This window comes from Kogia breviceps, chromosome 3 (assembly GCF_026419965.1).
Source record: "Kogia breviceps isolate mKogBre1 chromosome 3, mKogBre1 haplotype 1, whole genome shotgun sequence".
NCBI classification, from domain to species: domain Eukaryota; kingdom Metazoa; phylum Chordata; class Mammalia; order Artiodactyla; family Physeteridae; genus Kogia; species Kogia breviceps.
Genome location: NC_081312.1, coordinates 175,132,067 through 175,152,432, shown reverse-complemented (window position 1 = coordinate 175,152,432; position 20,366 = coordinate 175,132,067). Strand labels below are relative to the sequence as shown.

Sequence of the window (20,366 nt, the reverse complement as noted above, 5' to 3'; positions counted from 1 at the left end):
TCAGAATTAGAGAAGTTAGTTACATTTCAGCTGGATCTTTTTAACACTGAAGTACAGATTGCTCTAGGTAGTTGACAGGTGGTTTGCATTAATTAAATGAGCAATATTCCTATGTTTTTAATTTCAAGGATGATACCTACCATTCATTTTGACAAGTTGTTTAACCAAAAAATTGTTCTATGCATATAGCTTTATAATTATATATAATATACATTAAAAGTATATAACTATAGATTTATATACTATATACAATATATATTTAAATTATATATGATTATATGTGACTAGTCATACCTACCATTTAAAAGACAGTGTTTACCGGGAAATTTTTCGATTTAACACTTTAGAAATATAGGGCAGAGAATCTTATAAAAGCATCTACTAGAGCACCTGATATGTACTAAATATTCAGTAAATGTTTAATTGAAATGGAGGTCTTTACATCAATATGATCCTTATTTTCATAAATGATAGTAAATATTCTTTACTGAATTTACTTTAAAGTAAATCCTATAGCTCTAAAATATCTAAGGATACTGAAAGCAAAGATTCAGATTTCTTATGTTCTCTTCAATTGCATTAGTATACTTTGGGTCTTTTTTGATAATGAACAATTTAAAAACCCTGCAAAATGATTAATAAGCACAACTACCAAAAAGCTAACCTTTTAATTTAGAAACAAACAATACATATTACTGTCAATTTTTTTTCTTGGGTTTTTTTGTTTTTTTCTGTTTCATATAGGAACTGCTTTGAGAATTTTAAATTATATATGATTTTACTACCATATGGTAGGACTTTTTAAAATCACATTTTAAAGACAAAAATTTTTGTAAGATGTTTTACATGATTTCGACTTAAAAGTTAGTCTGATCATGTGGAAAGTTAGCCCTTGTATCTTATAACTTTTTTTTTTGGCTATTTCATGATGAGACCAGTTATCTTAGGTTACTGGGGGAAAACCATAAGGATACCTTTTCCTCTGCTAAGATGTTGTCTGTAAAAAATAAGTTAATAATGCCTTATCAGTAAATATCTGACCAGGTTAAAGATGTTCCATGGTTACTGATGTTTTAAGTAATATGATCCTCTAATTACTGTTAATATAATGATTAACCAAAATTACTGAAATACTTTATAGAAAGTTACAAAAACAGGCATTGGTTTAAAAGGGCCTCAAAACTTTTAGTTCAATTGGCTGATGAGAGAGAATAGTTCACTAACTTAGTGTCTCCGTTGAAGATAGCAGTGTCTCTGCTGAAGATAGCACTGTCTTTTTTTAATATAAATTTTATTTATTTATTTATTTATGGCTGCATTGAGTCTTCGTTGCTGCATGCAGGCTTTCTCTAGTTTGAGGTGAGCAGGGGCTACTCTTTGTTGCAGTGCGCGGGCTTCTCATTGCGGTGTCTTCTCTTGTTGCAGGGCACAGGCTCTAGGTGCGCAGGCTTCAATAGTCGTGGTGCACGGGCTTAGTTGCTCTGCAGCATGTGAGATCTTCCTGGATCAGGGCTCGAACCCGTGTCCCCGGCATTGGCAGGCGGTTTCTTCTTTTGTCTGTTTGTTTGTTTTGGTGGTATGCGGGCCTCTCACTGTTGTGGCCTCTCCCGTTGCGGAGCGCAGGCTCAGCGGCCATGGCTCACGGGCCTAGCCGCTCTGCAGCATGTGGGATCTTCCCTGACCGAGGCACGAACCCGCGTCCCCTGCACCGACAGGCAGATTCTTAACCACTGCGCCACCAGGGAAGCCCCAACACTGCCTTTAACTTTTTAAATAATATTTCTATGAGACCTTACAGTTAATAATGCCAAAGGCAGATAAGAAATTGAATAGAGCAATATTTTACCTTGTTGTTGTCATTAAAATCTGGTTAAATTTTTAATCGATATTTTTAAGAGGAGAGAGATGGAAGTTTAAATGCGAATATACATGATGTAACCAAGAGAGCCTCGGGATGGCTGTTCAGTATCAGAGATCTAGAAAATCGACATAACTTACGAGAGCAGCCTTAGTGCAGCCTTGGTGTCGGGAAAGGCGTCTTTTCACACTGTTGCAAATTCATCCCAGTTTGTTCTTCTTCTTCTAGGCTTACCCAAGGGAGACTGATTCCATGTAAGAGATATTTTTTCCTTTTATCATGGAAGTAGCAAACATGACTTTTTGAGAATTTTTTTCCCCCTCCAAGTATTAGTTCTATTTTCATTATACCAAAAGTACCTTGGAAATCCTTAGTAAACCTAAAATTTGGGGCACCAGAAGTGCCACTGTAACTTTTCTTCTATATCAGTATATACATATATAGACTCACACTGTATTTTCATTCTGTGAGCATCATCTCCATAGCTAGACTGTACATTTCATTTCAGTAACTACATTTCAGTAACATACACACAAACACAAACTGTAAAGCCCTCTCCCTCTAAAAGAGAACAAGTGTCTGAAGACAAAACTCATTTTACCGAACACACAGTGAGTTACATTGAAGCAGCTGAGATGGGTTTGGCTAATACAGTTCCTTTAGTGGAATGTTAAGTGAAAGCTAAACCACACTTTAGAAGATCACTTATACTTCTTTTTTGGTGTATGGTGTTAATTAGATTTGTTTTCATTAAGTGTTCAACTATGAAAAAGAAACCAAGTTGAGTTTGCTGTTATTGGAACCTCTGCATACTGACCGGATCACCTGTACCAATTCTCCCCAGCTCTGCGCATCTGTTCTTTGACCCGTTTTCCTTGCTAAACGTGTAGCTTCAGGCTGAGTTCTCTTTCCTTCGAGAAACAATTGACCTTTTTGGGAGGGGTGAGAGTGTGCCGTGGTGGAATCTATATGTTCTTTATTTGGGTTGACAGATTACAGTGAGAAACCCATTTTGTTCCTCAATTAAGAAAGGAGTTTTCAGTGTATTCATTGTCATAATTCGCTAGTTAAATTGTTAAATACTACTCTGGATAAATACAAGGAATGTTATTAGCTTTGTAAAAAAAAAAAAAAAAATCAATGCAAAGTATATTTAAACTCAGATATACCTAAACTGTGAGACTTACTTGATTATAGATGAACTATTTTAAATGTTAATATATGCCTTTTAGCAAATAATTTTGGTAACCACAGAGGACACTCAAATTGTAAAAACAGGAAACAAAAACTGTCTGGCATGTAAAACCAACTTTAGTGTGATTATTAACTGCAGGTTTTCTAAATTAAGGTCAGAGAGCCTCACATTTCTTGCTTGTGCAGTAATACCATTCTCTTGCCTGTAAGGATGTAAACTGATTCTGCCTCTCTCCATAGTCACTAATCTCCTGCATCCTAGTTGTGATAACAGACTGATTGGAGATGTTCTGCCTGCTTGGAAAAGGCCCAGGTAGGTAGCAAAACAAAAGATAGGTGGATAGATTTAAACAGACTTTTGTAATTAGCTTAGTGCCACCGTGAGATGTGTAGTTAGATAAGCATTTCAAATGCAGGTGAAAAGGAGGGAGAATAATAAAATTCCCAATTTTATTTTATATAGCCACAACTAGAGAGGAGATAGAGGAGACACCTGTTGGGGGAATATTTATATGTTATTATGGCAGTTGTTTCAAAAAATGTAAGCAGATTATTCAATAGAAAATAAACTTTTGTCAGTGGACTAAATATATATAATGCTGAAAGGCATATATTAACATTTAAACTACTTCATCTATAATAAAGTAGGTGTTACAGTTTAGGTATATCTCAGTTAAAATAGACTTCGCATTAATTTTTTAACAAAGCTAATGACATTCCTTGTATTTATTGCAGAGTAGAATTTAACTCGTACATATTTTGGCAAATGTATTATTGCTATTACTTTTAGAGTCAGACTAGTCCTACACAGGTTGTAAAGGGGAAAAGAATTGTCGCCACCCTCTGCATCGGGCTTCCTGCCACAGCAGTTCTCTTGACCAGCCTGATCTCCGCTCCTCTCGCTCCCTCACCTACTCAACCCCACGGCCTTCAAAGATATATAAATTTTAAAAAGGAAGGAGGGGTCCTTTATACCATTCTTCTTGCTAGATGAGTCACTAAAATCTAATAATCAATTTTCAATCTGATATTAATAGATGATAATGTGTTATCAAATCTCTCTCTCACACACACACACTTTGTTGTATGTCATTCCAGACTTTGTATAGGCATATGACTACATAATTTTAACAGTATTAATCTGTATCCTGCCCTTTTCACTTTGCTGTGAGCTTCTTTCCATGACAACAAAGATCCACATCATTTTTCTAAACACCTATACAATACTCCATGTTGTCTGGATATAATTAAGGAGCACCCAAGTGACTGTCACTTAAATTGCTTCCCTTTTTTTCTTCATTCATCTTTCCATTTATATCTGTTTCCTTAGCTTGTATGCCTAGGAGTAGAGATGCTTGATTCAAGACTATGAATGTTTTTAGAACCTTTGGTGACTCTCAAATTGGCCTCCAGAGAGGTTATAATATTATACAATGCCCCTGGTGGTATGAGAGGACACTTCCTCATACTCTCATAAACACAGAATGTTTGGGCTTCCCTGGTAGCACAGTGGTTAAGAATCCGCCTGCCAATGCAGGGGACATGGGTTCGAGCCCTGATCTGGGGAGATCCCACATGCTGCAGAGCAACTAAGCCCGTGTGCCACAACTACTTAGCCTGCGCTCTAGAGCCTGCGAGCCACAACTACTGAAGCCCAGGTGACTAGAGCCTGTGCTCTGCAACAAGAGAAGCCACCACAGTGAGAAGCCCACACACCACGACGAAGAGTAGCCCCAGTTCGCCACCACTAGAGAAAGCCCGCGTGCAGCAATGAAGACCCAACACAGCCAAAAATGAATAAATAAATAAATTTTAAAAAAAACAAAACACACAGAACGTTTGTTTTTCATCATTGCTCATCAAGTAAGTGAAAAGTGCTATGGCACTGATTTTTATAACTTGCCTCCTTACTTACTGGTCTTATTTTGAATAGAGTTTGTGTTAATTCATTATAATTTGAGGATAGATAGTCCTACCATTTTTTGTTGTTTTTTGGGGGGTGTTGGGTCTTTGTTGCAGTGCACGGGCTTCTCCGTGAGGTGACTTCTCTTGTTGCAGAGCGTGGGCTCTAGGCACACAGGCTTCAGTAGTTGTGGCTCACGGGCTCTAGGGCGCAGGCTCAGTAGTTGCAGCACATAGGCTTAGCTGCTCTGCGGCATGTGGGATCTTCCTGGACCAGGGATCGAACCTATGTCCCCTGCATTGGCAAGCATATTTTTAACCACTGTGCCACCAGGGAAGTCCTACCTTCTGCAAATAATACTTTGCCATTTGCTTTATATCTTTTGTTATCTTATTTGAGTGTATTAGCTAACAATTCCAGAGATATGTTATATTACAGTAAGAGTGATTCATGTAGACATTTGCTCAAGATTTTAATAAGAAAACCTAATGTTTGGTCATTAATTTTAATATAAGTCATTGATATGAGAAATCTATCATTATGCTAGGGAAATTTTTTTCACTTTAATTTTTCCAATTCTAATTTATTACAGTTGTGTTCAGGAATAGATATGAAATTTTAACAATGGTTTCTTCAACATCCCTTGACATGATGATATGACCTAATAAGGATGAATATATTACTAAGGTCCCCCTTTGTATTTCTAAGATAAAGTTTACTTGGTCATATAATATTCTTCTTTCAATAAACAGCTGGATTTGATTCGTTAATTTATTTAGGATTCTTGCATTTATATATCTTAAAGTAAAAATATTCTAGAATTCTTGGTGTTTTGTTAATTGGATATCTTTAGGTAGGGTTATACCAGCCTTCTAGAATTAGTTCATCATGCCTGCCTTCTAACATCTAGAGCAGCAGCCCCCAACCTTTTTGGCACCAGGGACCTGTTTCGTGGAAAGACAGTTTTCCACACACGGGGCCGGGGGGATGGTTCGGGTGGTAGTGGGAGCAGTGGAGAGTGGCAGAAGTGAGACGCTTCACTCACTCGCCCGCTGCTCACCGCCTGCTGTTTGGCCGGTTCCTAATCAGGGCTTGGGGACCGCTGAGCTAGAGAGTCAAGAAAATATTGAATTCATGAAACAAAGAAAAAAGTGTGCTACGGGAAAAAATCAGAACAAAAGTAAGTATCCAAATAAACGAAGTAGAATGGTTGAAAATTATCATCTGGAAAATCTTCTAGAGAGCAGAACAAAAAGACAAGAAATACAGGGAATCCGTCCAAAAGGTCAAAATCTGATTAAAAGGAGTTCCAGTTAGAGAAAACAGACATGAGAGCATTTTTCAATAAATGATACAATGAAGTTTTCCAGGATGAAGAAACACCTGAGACCAACAACGCATGAACACTGAGACTACCTAGAAGATCTTTAAAGCTTCCAGGGAGAAGAAACCTCCAAAGTGAGTCAGGTCAGAGTGACAGCAGATTGTTTGGCAGCACTAGATTCCGGGAGACAAGAGAACATTGGCCTCACAGTTCAAGGGGGAATGGTTCTGAATCTAGAACAGACTAACCAGCTATGATGGTAAATACGTGGGGTGAGGAGACTAATTCTTAAGACAGTTTCCTGAGACTGCACTCCAGCAAATGAGGGATAAGTCACCAAAGAGGAAGACACAGAATCCTCGGAGTAGTGGACTGAGCCCAGTGAATGGAAATCCTGAGACCCCCCCACAGCGATACAGCAGGCGAAGAGTGCAGAAAGTCCACGCTGGAGCAGGAGAACAAAAGACTGAGAGAGAACAACCATGTGAACAAAAGGCAACTAGAAACTCCACCAACAGAAAACCATACAAAAAACGCATAGTCCAAATTTAAGTCCAGCCATATGTCAGGTTCAGTTCCAGACCACCGAAATAAAGCAAATATCACAATAAAGTGACCCACATGAATTTTTTGGTTTCCCAATGCATATAAAAGTTATGTTTACACTATATTGTAGTCTGTTAAGTGTGCAATAGCATTGTCCAAAAAATATACATACCTTAAAGAGTTTATTGCTAAGAAAAAGGAGCCTTCAGTGAGTCATAATCTTTTCGCAGTACTAACATCAAAGATCACAGATCGCCATAACAAATATAATAATAATGAAAAAGTGTGAAATATTGTGAGAATTATCAAAATGTGACACAGAGACACAAAATGAGCAGATACTACTGGGAGAATGGTGCCCAAAGACTTTCTCAACAGAGTTGCCACAAACCTTCAACTTATAGAAACCGCAATCTGCCTGCGCAGTAAAAAGTGGTGGCGCAGTGGTTGAGAGTCCGTCTGCCAATGCAGGGGACACAGGTTCGAGCCCTGGTCTGGGAAGATCCCACATGCCGCGGAGCAGCTGGGCCTGTGAGCCACAACTACTGAGCCTGCGTGTCTGGAGCCTGTGCTCCGCAACGAGAGGCTGAGGTAGTGAGAGGCCCGCACACCGCGATGAAGAGTGGCCCCTGCTCGCCGCAACTAGAGAAAGCCCACGCACAGAAACGAAGACCCAACACAGCCATAAATAAATAAATTTAAAAGTGGAATGATAGAAACAGCAAAAGAATTTGATACTGAGAACATTCTCCTTTAAGTGACACAAGACGTGTGATCACAGTGCAGTACTTACATCTACAGTGAGTAATGTTTACCACATCACAGTTATGTAAGATCTTACATAATGGCTTTTCATATTTTTTTTTTTTTTTTTTTTTTTTTTTTTTTTTTTGCGGTATGCGGGCCTCTCACTGTTGTGGCCTCTCCCATTGCGGAGCACAGGCTCCGGACGCGCAGGCCCAGCGGCCATGGCTCACGGGCTTAGTTGCTCCGCGGCATGTGGGATCTTCCCGGACCAGGGCACGAACCCGTGTCTCCTGCATCGGCAGGCGGATTCTCAACCACTGCGCCACCAGGGAAGCCCGGCTTTTCATATTTTAAACATTTTATATACTTTCAGATGGTTTTTCAATTTTTAAAATCAACAAATTGTGGAAAACTATGGCAAGTTGTCCATCAAAATATGTTATCCCCTTTTCTGGTAATAGAGAAGGCAGGCACATATTTGCCCAGAAACACTGCACTTCCAAGCCCTCCAAGCTCTGCTATGCTAGGATACTAATTTCTCCTCAGAGGAACATAATTGAAGTAATGTGTGTCCCTAGGAGCTCTTGCTCACTTTTCCCTTCCACTAGAACTGGAATACCAATTTGCCTGCAGCTCAGCTGCGACCATGCAGGCAAAGACAATTGCCCTAAGGAACGGCAGGGAAGCACAATGGAAGGAACATGAACATATGGAGTAAAATAAAAATTGTAAACAGTGACAAGCTCCATGATGAAAAATAAAGCAGAGTAAGAGGTTAGCGACCTAACCTAGGGAGTGCAATTTCAAGTGGGATTCTGAGGAAAGTCCTCTCTAAGAGGTAACGTTTGAGCAGAGACACAAAGTAACTGAGGGAGCGAGGTTGTCTGAGAAACCGTTCCAGGTGGAGGAAACAGCAGTTGCAAAGGCTTTGAGGCAAGAGCCTGCTTGGGGTGCGCAGAGTCCAGCAACGAAGTCAGTGTGGCTGACCAGGAGTGAGCAGGGGGGATTAGAGAAGATGAGGCCAAGAGATAGTGGAGGACCAGACCACCTAGGACCTCCTTGGTCAAGGTAAAGATTTTGGATTTTACTCTGAGTGAGACAGGAAAGCACCAGAAGATTTTGAGCAACGGAGTGCAAGATCTAAAAGGGTCATTCTGACTTCTTTGTGGAGAAGATGCTGTGGCAGGGCAAGTGTGGGAGCAGGAAGGCAGGCCAAGTAAGAGGCTATTTCAGTTGCCCCTGCAAAAGACAGTGGTGGTTTGGACCAGGGCTTATTGGTAGAGGTGGGGAAAAGAGGCTGAATTCAGGATATAATGTACCAAAAGCCTGCTAGTTAATTATGTGTACTTGTAAGCATCAGAAGAACTGTGAACATAAAGATGGCCAACAGGCACATGAAAAGACGCTCAGTATCACTAATTATTAGAGAAATGCAAATCAAAACTACAATGAGGTTATCACCTCACACTGGTCAGAATGGCCATCATTAAAAACTCTACAAATAATAAATGCTGGAGAGAGTGTGGAGAAAAGGGAACCCTCCTACACTGCTGGTGGGAATGTAAATTGGTGCAGCCACTATGGAGAACAGTATGGAGGTTCCTTAAAAAACTAAAAATAGAGCTACCATATGATCCAGGAATCCCACTCCTGGGCATATATCCAAAACAGACAAAAACTCTAATTCGAAAAGATACATGCACCCCAGTGTTTATAGCAGCACTGTTAACAATAGCCAAGACATGGAAGCAACCTAAGTGTCCATTGACAGATGAATAAAGATGTGGTATATGAACACAATGGAACATTACCAGCCACGAAAAAGAATGAAATAATGCCATTTGCAGCAACATGGATGAACCTAAAGATTATCATACTAGTGAAGTAAGTCAGAGAAAGACAAATATCGTATATCACTTATATGTGGAATCTTAAAAAATTGTATAAATGAAGTTATTTACAAAACAGAAATAGACTCACAGATATAGATAACAAACTCACGGTTACCAAAGGAAATGGTAGGGGGGAGATAAATTAGGAGCTTGGGATTAACATATACACACTACTATATATAAAATAAACAACAAGGACCTACTGTATAGCACAGGGAACTATATTCAATATCCTATAATAACCTATAATGGAAAAGAATCTGAAAAAATATATGTGTATGTGTGTGTAACCAGGTCACTTTGCTGTACACTTGAAAACAAAACAACATTGTAAATTTTTTTATACTTAAGGTTTTTTTTAATGGTTAAAAAAAACAATGCTCAGAGAAAATTTTAAAATTTCAAAAAAAGACTGAGCAGAAATGCATGCTTCTGGGTGTAGGGTACATGGCTTTTCATCAGAAGCCCTTGTTGTAAACCGATTTTTTTTTAAAGCTGTCTGCATGTATTACCTTGATTTTTAAAACTACTTTTAAAAATCTGAAGAAAAAATATATCTTTCCATGTCAGTATATATAGGCCTACCTCATTCTTTTTAATTTCTTTTATTATAACAGCTTTATTGATTTACAGAAATAGAAAAAAAATTCTAAAATTTGTATGGAACCACAACGGACCCCAAATAGCCAGAACAATCTTGAGAGAGAACAGAGCTTGGAGGCATCACATGTCCTGTTTTCAAAATATGTTATAAAGCTATGGTAATCAAAACAGTAAGGTACTTGACAGCTGACACCTAGGCCAGAAGGGCAGTAGGAACATTCAACCTCTACTGAAACACTTGCCAGACCATCTCCTCACCAAAAACAGCTTTACTAGTGGAATTCTAGAGCCATCTGTTAATATTTTTGCCTGTCTATATTCCCCCATCAAAGGGCCTTGAGGGCTAATTTGAATGTTCTAGCAAAGTAATAACTACTTGCAGACCCTTGTGCAGAGAATGTCCTTCTCTTATCTGGTTCAGTTGTCTTCTTCCACAGAGGACACAACTTAAGGAGGGGCAGACAGAATAGTGGAGAGAGAGGAACAAGATATCCACCCAGCCTGTTTATACATCAGTAGGGTGACAGGTATCACCAACAGATCTCTGTGACACACACTGGGGAAATCAAAGTACAAAGGGCTTGAATCTTTACTAAATTCACCTAGTTGGTGATTGGCAGTAACTTGGGTAAAGTAGTACAGAATTGGCCTTCATGAGAGGTGAGGCCAGACTCCCAAACTGTCAATACACAAGCCTGTTTTGGATTGTTCTTTCCTTACTTTAGCCAACATTGATTTAGAAGTAAAAAACTTTTAAAGCAATAAACAATGATTTTCTTTCTTATAAGCACAGTCCTAATTAATTGGAAATCTGTTGAATGAGTATGAAAAGGAATAACCACATTGGAAGCTCCTTGAGGTGGATAAGACTAGACCTTACACATACACCACTGTTCTCAGTATAGTGATGTGCTAAGTCAATACTTAATAAATCTTTGGTAATTCACCTAAATTGAAAGATAGTTCATTAATAATATCACATCTAGGGAATTCCCAGCAGTCCAGTGGTTAGGACTCCACGCTCTCACTGCAGAGGGCCCGGGTTCAATCCCTGGTTGGGGAAATAAGATTCCACATGCCACGTGGTGCAGCCAAAAAAATAATAATACTAAAATAATGTCACATCTAGTGAATCACAGAATATTTGATTTAAAAAGAAACGTTAATGCAATCTTTTGTTTTATGGATAAAGAAGTAAAGTGGAAAGAGAACAGAATTTAAAAGAAAACCTGGCTTTGGTGTACTTTGCTACCATTTATGGGCTGTGTGATTTTGTAGGTCCCCATATCACTCTGAGCTTCAGTTTCTTCGCCTGTGATATGAATTTCATGGGGTAGCTGGAGGGTGAAATGTGATAGCATCATGAAAATACTTTGTTATTATGAACCATTACACAATTGTGAATCACTATAATAATCACATTACAGATGTGAGTTCTAGAAAGAGATAGAAGTTCAAGGCCACAGAGCTAGTTAATGGCAGCTTGGGCCTAGAATGCAGATTGTTTGACTCTTATTTAAGCCACACTGTCCTCTTAGTTCAGCAAAGACTTGATTTTTACACCCTAAACCTGTGTGTAGGACAGCACTATTCTTTGTCAGCCATGCCTAGATCAAATATCATCTTCAAAGTGAAATCTCTTGGTTTTCTGAGGTTCTGGGCCAAAGGAGGATAAATTTGAGAGCAAGGTATTTCATGTCCCAGGACACTGGCTAGTCCATGGGGCTGTAACTCCAGAGAGCTCCAAAAGCAGTTGCTTTCCTTTGAATATTTGAACCACAGAAATATTCAGCATCTCGTTAAGCTCTAACTGAACACTTGTTCATCTTCCTCAATGATTCATTCAAGCAAAGCATACTTGCAGATTGCATGAAAATTTTTCTATATATATCTCCCATTTATGTTTTCTCCTGGATATTATTTAGTGTCCTTATATTACTAATATATTGAGTTTGTAATATGTACTCACTCATCAGAACCCTGTATCCTACCAAGAGGATAGTATCCACTTTAAAGTCTAGATCTAATTTACTTTTACAATGATATTCACTTTGAATACCATGGATGTTTTATTCATGAAGGAACTGGTTTCTCACAGTATAATCTATGGTCTGGGGATAGCATTGTACTTTATGGTGGGATTTTTTTTACTACCCTGAATTATTTGCTTAACTCTGTCTTATGTATAGCTTAGAGATGCAGCAAGTCAATAGATGGTGACCCTTGAGCAGATGCTAATGTGTTAATGCAATGTAAAATTGCTTCCTTGTGCTAAAAATTTGGGTAACCCATTTAAAAGAGAGGAAAGTGGGTGAATGTATGTTGGCTTGTTGCAATATCTTGCTGATAGACTAAAAATATCTGCAAAACTACACTATTGTCTGTTGGCATAGGTATTTTCTCCCAGTAAATGGCCGTGTACGTTACTTATAGAGGTGATCAGGAAGTTAATGGAAGGCCCTCTTTGTCAATGATTAAGATGTACACTATTATTATTTCTTGTATTTCCTATCTAGACAGAGGATCCAGAGAAAAATTTAAAGACATTGGAGAAATAATAAGAATGAACAGGGCTTCCCTGGTGGCGCAGTGGTTGAGAGTCCGCCTGCTGATGCAGGGGACATGGGTTCATGCCCCGGTCTGGGAAGATCCCACGTGCCGCGGAGCAGCTGGGCCCGTGAGCCATGGCCACTGAGCCTGCGCGTCTGGAGCCTGTGCTCCACAACGGGAGAGGCCACAACAGTGAGAGGCCCACGTACCGAAAAAAAAAAAAAAAAAAAAAAAGATTGAACAGCACTGCTCTCTACCAGCTGGAAACATTTTTCAGGTAGTTTATTTAATGTTCAGGTAACAGAATGCCAGCCATTTTTTATTTGAAAACTACAGTAGCTCCTGGTTATAACGAGTGCTAGATTCAGCAGAAAGTTGGCCAAAATTAAATACAACTGAATGAAAATACAGTTGCTCCCTGAACAACATGACAGTTAGGGGCACCAGTCCCCGGCACAGTTGAAAATCCACATATAATTTTACAGTCAGCCCTGTGTATCCATAGTTCTGCCTTCTCAGATCCTACCAACGGTGGATTGTGTAGTAGTTTAGTACATATTCATTGAAAAAAAAAACATGTAAGTGGATCTGCTCAGTTCAAACCTGTGTTACTCGAGGTCCAACTGTAATGAACTTCACAGTTACATAATTTTTATTACTAGAATACTTAAAATATCATTAAGTCAGCCAGAATTTGAAAAATATGACTTGAGGTTATCACTAATAGCCAACATTTATTTTCTGAGTTATCTGGATGCCAGGAATATGAGTATACACTTTATATAGCTCAGAAAAATGGAAAACTCTTCTGTATGTTGAGTAGAAAATGTAACTATCCACTGATCCTAACTGTACCCTATGGAATATAGTTTTCATTTTGTTAATTAATTTTCTGTTACTTTCATCAGTGTTTTCACTAGAAGGAATGAAACCTATTTTAGGGTTTTTTCATTCACTCCACCCTAACCTATATATCCCAGATTTGCTCATAGAGCCCCCATTTCATAAGAATTTTAAAGATAGCTTTAGGTATAACTACATTAAGAAGAAGGATTATAAAGTATCTTCTGCTTGGAATCTGAACATAATGAAACAAATTTCCCTACAATTCTACAATCCATGTAACTGTTAATACATATGTGGGTAGTGTTATCCAAAAGCCCGCCTAAGCCAGTAGCCCACAATATTATTTGTTCACATACTGAGAAAGAAGAGAAGTCTTGTCTGTATGGACCTATAGGTCTTCTCCTAAAAGGAGGCTAGAAAAAAGTCATAAATCTCCATTAAGTTAGAAGAGACCATACCTTCTACAATTGCACATGATATAAAAGCAGAATGAGTAACTGAAAAATTCATTATAGAATAGGTGAGAGAAGTAATACTAAACATTCATGACTAAATTGGCACCCCTGTTATCCAAGTCATCTAGATCTATCAGAGAGAAATAAATTTGGTGATGACTATGTCACCTCCAATGTCATCTCTATTTGCAGATGACATGACATTATATCTAGAGAACCCTAAAGACTCCACCAAAACTGTTAGAATTAATAAACTATTTCAGTAAAATCGTAAGCTACAAGATCAGTATACAGAAATCAGTTGTAACTGTACACCAACAACAACCTATCAAAAAGAGAAATTAATTCCATTTACAATAGCATCAAAAAGAATAAAGTGCTAGTTTTAAATTTAACCAAGAGGATGAACGAGCTATACACTGAAAACTCTTAAGACACTGACGAAAGAAATTGAATGAGACACAAATAAATGGAAAGATATTTTGTGTTCATGACTGGAAGAATTTAATATGGTTAAAATGTCCATACCACCCAAAGCAATCTACAGATCCAGTGTAAAACTTCTCAAAATTTGACTGGCATTTTTCACTGGAATAAACAGTCCAAAAATTTGTATGGAACCACAAAAGATCCCAAATAGCCAAAGCAATCTTGAGAAGGAAGAACAACCTGGAGGGATCACATTTCTGATTTCAACTTTTAAAGTGATAGTAATCAAAACAGTACTGTACTGGCATTAAAAACAGAATAGAGAGGCCAGAAATAAATCCACTGGTTTATTTTACTAGTACAGGCAACTAATTTTTGACAAAGCCAAGAATATACAATGAGAAAAGGATAGTCTCTTCAATAAATGGTGTTGGGAAAACTGGACAGCCACACATAAAAGAATAAAACCAGGCTTCTATCTTATACTGTACACAAAAACTTACTCAAAATGGATTAAAGACTTGAACATGAGACCTGAAACCATAAAACTAGCAGAAAATATAGGGAGTAAGCCCCTTGACATTAGTCTTGGTGTTGATTTTTTTGGATTTGACACCAAAAGCAAAGGTAACAAAAGCAAAAATAAAACAAGTGGGACTACATCAAACTAAAAAGCTTCTGCACAGCAAGGGAACCATCAACAAAATGAAAACCTATGGAATGGGAGAGAACACCCACATATCCAATAAGGGGTTAATATCCAAAATATACAAGGATCTCACACAACACAATACCAAAAAAAAAAAAAAAAAAAAATTCAATTTTAAAATGGGCAAAAGAGCTAAATAGACGTTTTTTCCAAAGAAGACCTATAAATGGCCAAGTATATGAAAAGATGCACAACATCACTAATCATCAAGGAAATGCAAATCAAAACCACAATGAGATATCACCTCAAACCTGTTAGGATATCTGTTATGAAAAAGAAAAGAGAAAACATGCTGGTGAGGATGTGGAGAAAAGAAAACCTTGTAGACTTTTGGTGGGAATGTCAACTTGTACAGCCACTATGGAAAACAGTATGAAGGTTCCTCAAGAAATTAAAAATAGTACTACTATATGATCCAGTATTCCCACTTCTGGGTATATATCCAAAGGCAACAAAATCATTATCTCCAAGAGATATGTGCACTCCCAATTTCATAGCAACAATATTCACAACAGCCAGTGTATGGAAACAAGTGTCCATCAACTGAGGAACGTATACAAAAAATGTGTTTACACACACACACACACACACACACACACACACACACAATGGAGTATTATTCAGCCAAAAAAAAGTCAAGCTTCATAGAAAAATTGTAGAAAAGTGGTTGCCAAGACTAGGAGATGGGGGAAATAGGGAGAGGTTGGTAAAAAGGTACAAACTTTCAGTTAGAGGATCTAATGTATAACATAGTGACTACAGTTGATAACACTGTATTATAGAATTGAAATTTGCTAAGAGTAGAACTGAAATGTTCTCAACAACAAAAGTGAATATATGAGGTGATCGATATGTTAATTAACTTAATAGGGGGAATCCTTTTAAATGTATACATATATCAAATCATCATGTTCGCTTTAAATATCTTACAATCTTATTTGTCAATTATACCTTTAAAAATAAAAAGCAAACTGACACCCATGTAATTGAAGTTATCTAGATCTATAGGAAAGAAATAGAATTGGTGGTGACCAATGCTCCCTGAAGGATGACTTTCCTTTCCTGAAGTGGCATACTGCCATACTCAGAGACACCCTAGCCAGTGAGCTTTATTATTAATTAGACTGTCACTTATTTGGAAACTTCTTAATCTGCCTAGAATAATAAATGATCTGCTGAGGATGCCAAATTTGCCCCCAAAACAGAAATATTTTGCCATCATTGCCATATACATGCCTTCTCCTGAGACAGAAACTAATGAAAAGAAGAGAAATTCTCAAGAAAAAAAGGATCACTTAGAGTTATCATTGTTACACAACCATCTTATGGCACCAGGAGATATGGACGTGGCTAAGAGGATAGAATATTAAAATAAATGTTGGACTACATAGAATTGGAAAGCTGACCAGTTGTACTTTTTGCTTCTTTCTTATAGGTTCTAACTTGCCTTTTTAAGTGAGAGAAGAGGATGGCTCAAAGATGACTATAGTGACATCCCATTCGTTTTATTATTTAGAACTGAGGATCTGAAAGACTCAGATTATAGTAGCTATTTGTTTTGTGTGGTGTGGATAGGCCAGATTGTGATATATGCAGATGGTCCCCTACTTACAGTGGTTCAACTTAACTATTTTTCAACTTTATGATGGTGCGAAAGCAATACACCTTCAGTAGAAACCATACTCTGAATTCTGAATTTTGGTCTTTTCCTGGGCTAGTCATATGCAGTACAATACTCCCTCGTGATGCTGGGCAGTGGCAGCAGCTACAGCTCCCACTCAGCCAAGTGATTATGAGGGTGAACAACTGATACAACCATTCTTTTTTCCACTTCCTGTACAGTATTCAGTAAGTTACATGAGATATTCAATACTTTATTATAAAATAGGCTTTGTGTTACATGACTTTGTCCAGTTTTAGGCTAATGTAAGTGTTCTGAGCATGTTTAAGGCAGGCTAAGCTAAAAGCTGTGATGTTCAGTAGGTCAGGTGTATTGTAAGCATTTTCAACTTATTGAAACTTGTTGAAACTTTATTGGGCTATAACTCCATCATAAGCCAAGGAAGACATGTACTGTATTCAGAATTCTCTGTCAGTACAAGGAATAACTAACCATGTATTCTCAAACCAACTCATGGATAATAACTCCTTCTCTAGGAGGAGTCCTCCAGGAGTCAGAATAAATATCAAACATTGCATTCAGAAACCATTCCTTCAAAGGAGCCACAATTTGATTTGATTTGATTGTAGAGCAATTTATGCCCTGGGGCATTTTGTAAACAATAAAGCATCAGTCAGCCGTTAATGTAGTTTATTAATGGGTGTGGTCAGGTAAAAAGAGGAAGAGAGTCCTACAAATACCACTAGCATCCCAAGATGACTGGGGATACCCATACCTGTAGTACCTGAGGAGTGACATCAGAGGCTTAATGCTGTAGGGGACAGAGGGGCGTAGGCTTTGCTAAATCCAGCCATCCATTAAACAAACATGCAAATAACGACAGACCTTAACTTGGGGAAGGGTGTGGTGAGAGAAAAATCACTAACCAGAATTGCTGCAATATATTATCTAAATGTTCAGTTTTGAACAAAAATAATGATTCATGAAAAGAAACAGTAAAATATGACCCATACATTAGAAAAACAGAAGGCAACAGAAGCTGCCCTATAAGAGTGACCAAATGTCAGATTTCACAGATAAAGACTTCAAAGTAACCCTTGTAAATATGTTCACAGAACTGAAAGAAAGAATGATGAAAGAAACAAGGGAAGATATAATGACAGTGTTGCATCAGACAAGTAATATCAATAAAGAGATAGAAATTATTTTAAAAGAAATAAAAGAACCAAGTGGAAATTCTGGAGTTAAAAAGTACAATAATTGAAATTTTAAAAATTCACTAGAGGACTTCCCTGGTGGCACAGTGGTTAAGAATCTGCCTGCCAATGCAGGGGACAGGGGTTCGAGCCCTGGTCCGGGAAGATCCGACATGACGCAGAGCAACTAAGCCCATGTGCCACAACTACTGAGCCTGCGGTCTACAGCCCGCGTGCCTAGAGCCCATGCTCTGCAACGAGAGAAGCCACCACGAGAAGCCTGCACACCGCAATGAAGAGTAGGCCCTGCTCACCACAACCAGAGAAAGCCTGCACACAGCAACAAAGACCCAACACAACCAAAGATAAATAAATAAATTCACTAGAGATGCTCCACAGAGAGTATTCAAGCTTAAGAACAGAGAGAAAGGGGCTTCCCTGGTGGCGCAGTGGTTGAGAGTCCGCCTGCCGTTGCAGGGGACACGGGTTCGTGCCCCGGTCTGGGATTATCCCACATGCCATGGAGCGGCTGGGCCCGTGAGCCATGGCCACTGAGCCTGTACATCCGGAGCCTGTGCTCCGCAACGGGAGAGGCCACAACAGTGAGAGGCCCGCGTACCACAAAAAAAGAAGAAGAAGAAGAAGAAGAACAGAGAGAAAAATAAAGGAAGAAAAGTGAACAGAGCCTCAGAGAAAAATGAGACACCATTAAGCACACCAACATACGCATAATGGGAGTCAGGAGAGGAGAGAGAGAAAGGAGAGGAAAAAAAATCCAAAGAATGGTGGGTGAAAATTTCCCAAATATATTGAAAAAACCTAACCTATATACATCAGGAAACTTGCTGAATTCTGAGTCGGATAAGCTCAAAGATACCCACAAAGGATGCATCATAATAAAAATGCTGAAAGTCAAAAATAAGGGGAAAACCTTGAAGGCAGCAAGAGAGAAATGACTTGTGACTAACAAGGGTACCCCCCCACACACACACACACCAATAAGATTAACAGCTTACTTCTCAGTATAAACCATGTAAGCCAGGACAGTGGAATAACATATTCAGAGTACTCAAAGAAAAACTTGCCAACCAGAAATCCTACTCCAGCAAAGCTATTTATCAAAATGAATGCAAAATAAAATATTTCAAGATAACAAAAACTGAAGTTCTTCAATCTGAAAGCAAGTGACCCCAGATTGTAATTTGAATCCACATGAAAATGAACACGAGTAAATGTTATCAGGCAATTATGAAAGACAGTATTAATAAATGTTTTCTTCTTTTCTTAACTGATTTAGAAAGCAGTTGTATCAAATAATAGATATATGTTACTGTCAGACCTGTAACATATAGAAAGGTAGTATTTGTCTAATATATTTGCCAATAACAGCACAAAGGAGGTGGGTGGGAGCAAAGCTGTATGGGGCTGAGTAAACCATTACAGATGGTAAAGTAGTAATTTTAAGAATATTACTGGGTTTGTAACATGAATAGATACAATATGTATAATGGCCATACTACAGCATGGGAGTAAAGGGAATAGAGCTAGGGAATTCCCTGGCAGTCCAGTGGTTAGGACTCCATGCTTTCACTTCCGAGGGCCTGGGTTCAATCCCTGGTCAGGGACCTAAAATCCCACAAGACACGCAGCATGGCCAAAAAATGGTTGGGGTTGGGGCAGGGGGCCGAGGGATAGAGCTATATTGAAGTAATATTTCTGTATATCACTGGAATTAAGGTAGTATAAATCTGAAGCTGACTGTCATAAGATGTATATGGTAAACCCTAGAGCAACCTCTTAAAAAAAAAACTCTATAGTAAAAAAAAAAAAAAAAAATCATTAATTAAAATGCTACATTAGAAAATACTCACTTATGCAAAAGAAAACAATAATAGAGGAATAGAGGAACAAAAAAGACATTAAAAGTTAAAAGAAATCAAATTCAGCTATATCAACATTAAATGTGAATGGATTAAACAATCCAATTAAAAGAGAGATTATCCAACACAATAAAAAAAATCATGATTCATCTCTATGTGGTCTATGGGAGACACACTTTAGATTCACAGATAGAAATAAAATGAAAGTAAAAGGATAGAAAAAAGGTATCATGCAAATAGCAATCGTAAGAAAGCTGGAGTGGCTATACTAATTAATATTAGATTAAGTAGACTTTAAAACAAAAAAATTACTAGAGATAAAGAGGAACATTTTATAATAATTAAAAGGCCAGTCCAGGAAAATGTAACAGTTAAAAGCATGTGCATCTAATAACAGAGCACCAAAATACACTTAGCAAAAACTGAGATGGATGAAAAGAGAAATAGATGATTCAACAATAAGAGTTGGAAACCAATGCCTCCACTTTCAATAATGGATAAAACAACTAGACAGAAGATTAACAAGGAAAAATTGAATGATAATAAACCAGCTAGACCTAACAGACATCTCTATAACACCTCATCCAACAACAGAATATACATTCTTCAAGTA

General features: G+C 38.0%; 1 protein-coding gene across 1 annotated transcript in view; it reads left to right on the top strand.

Annotated features, from left to right (window-relative positions):
- DNAJC1 (DnaJ heat shock protein family (Hsp40) member C1) overlaps window positions 1-20,366 on the top strand; it is a 194,815-nt gene that overhangs the window by 163,283 nt on the left and 11,166 nt on the right. The gene's annotated exons all lie outside the window — the stretch shown is intronic.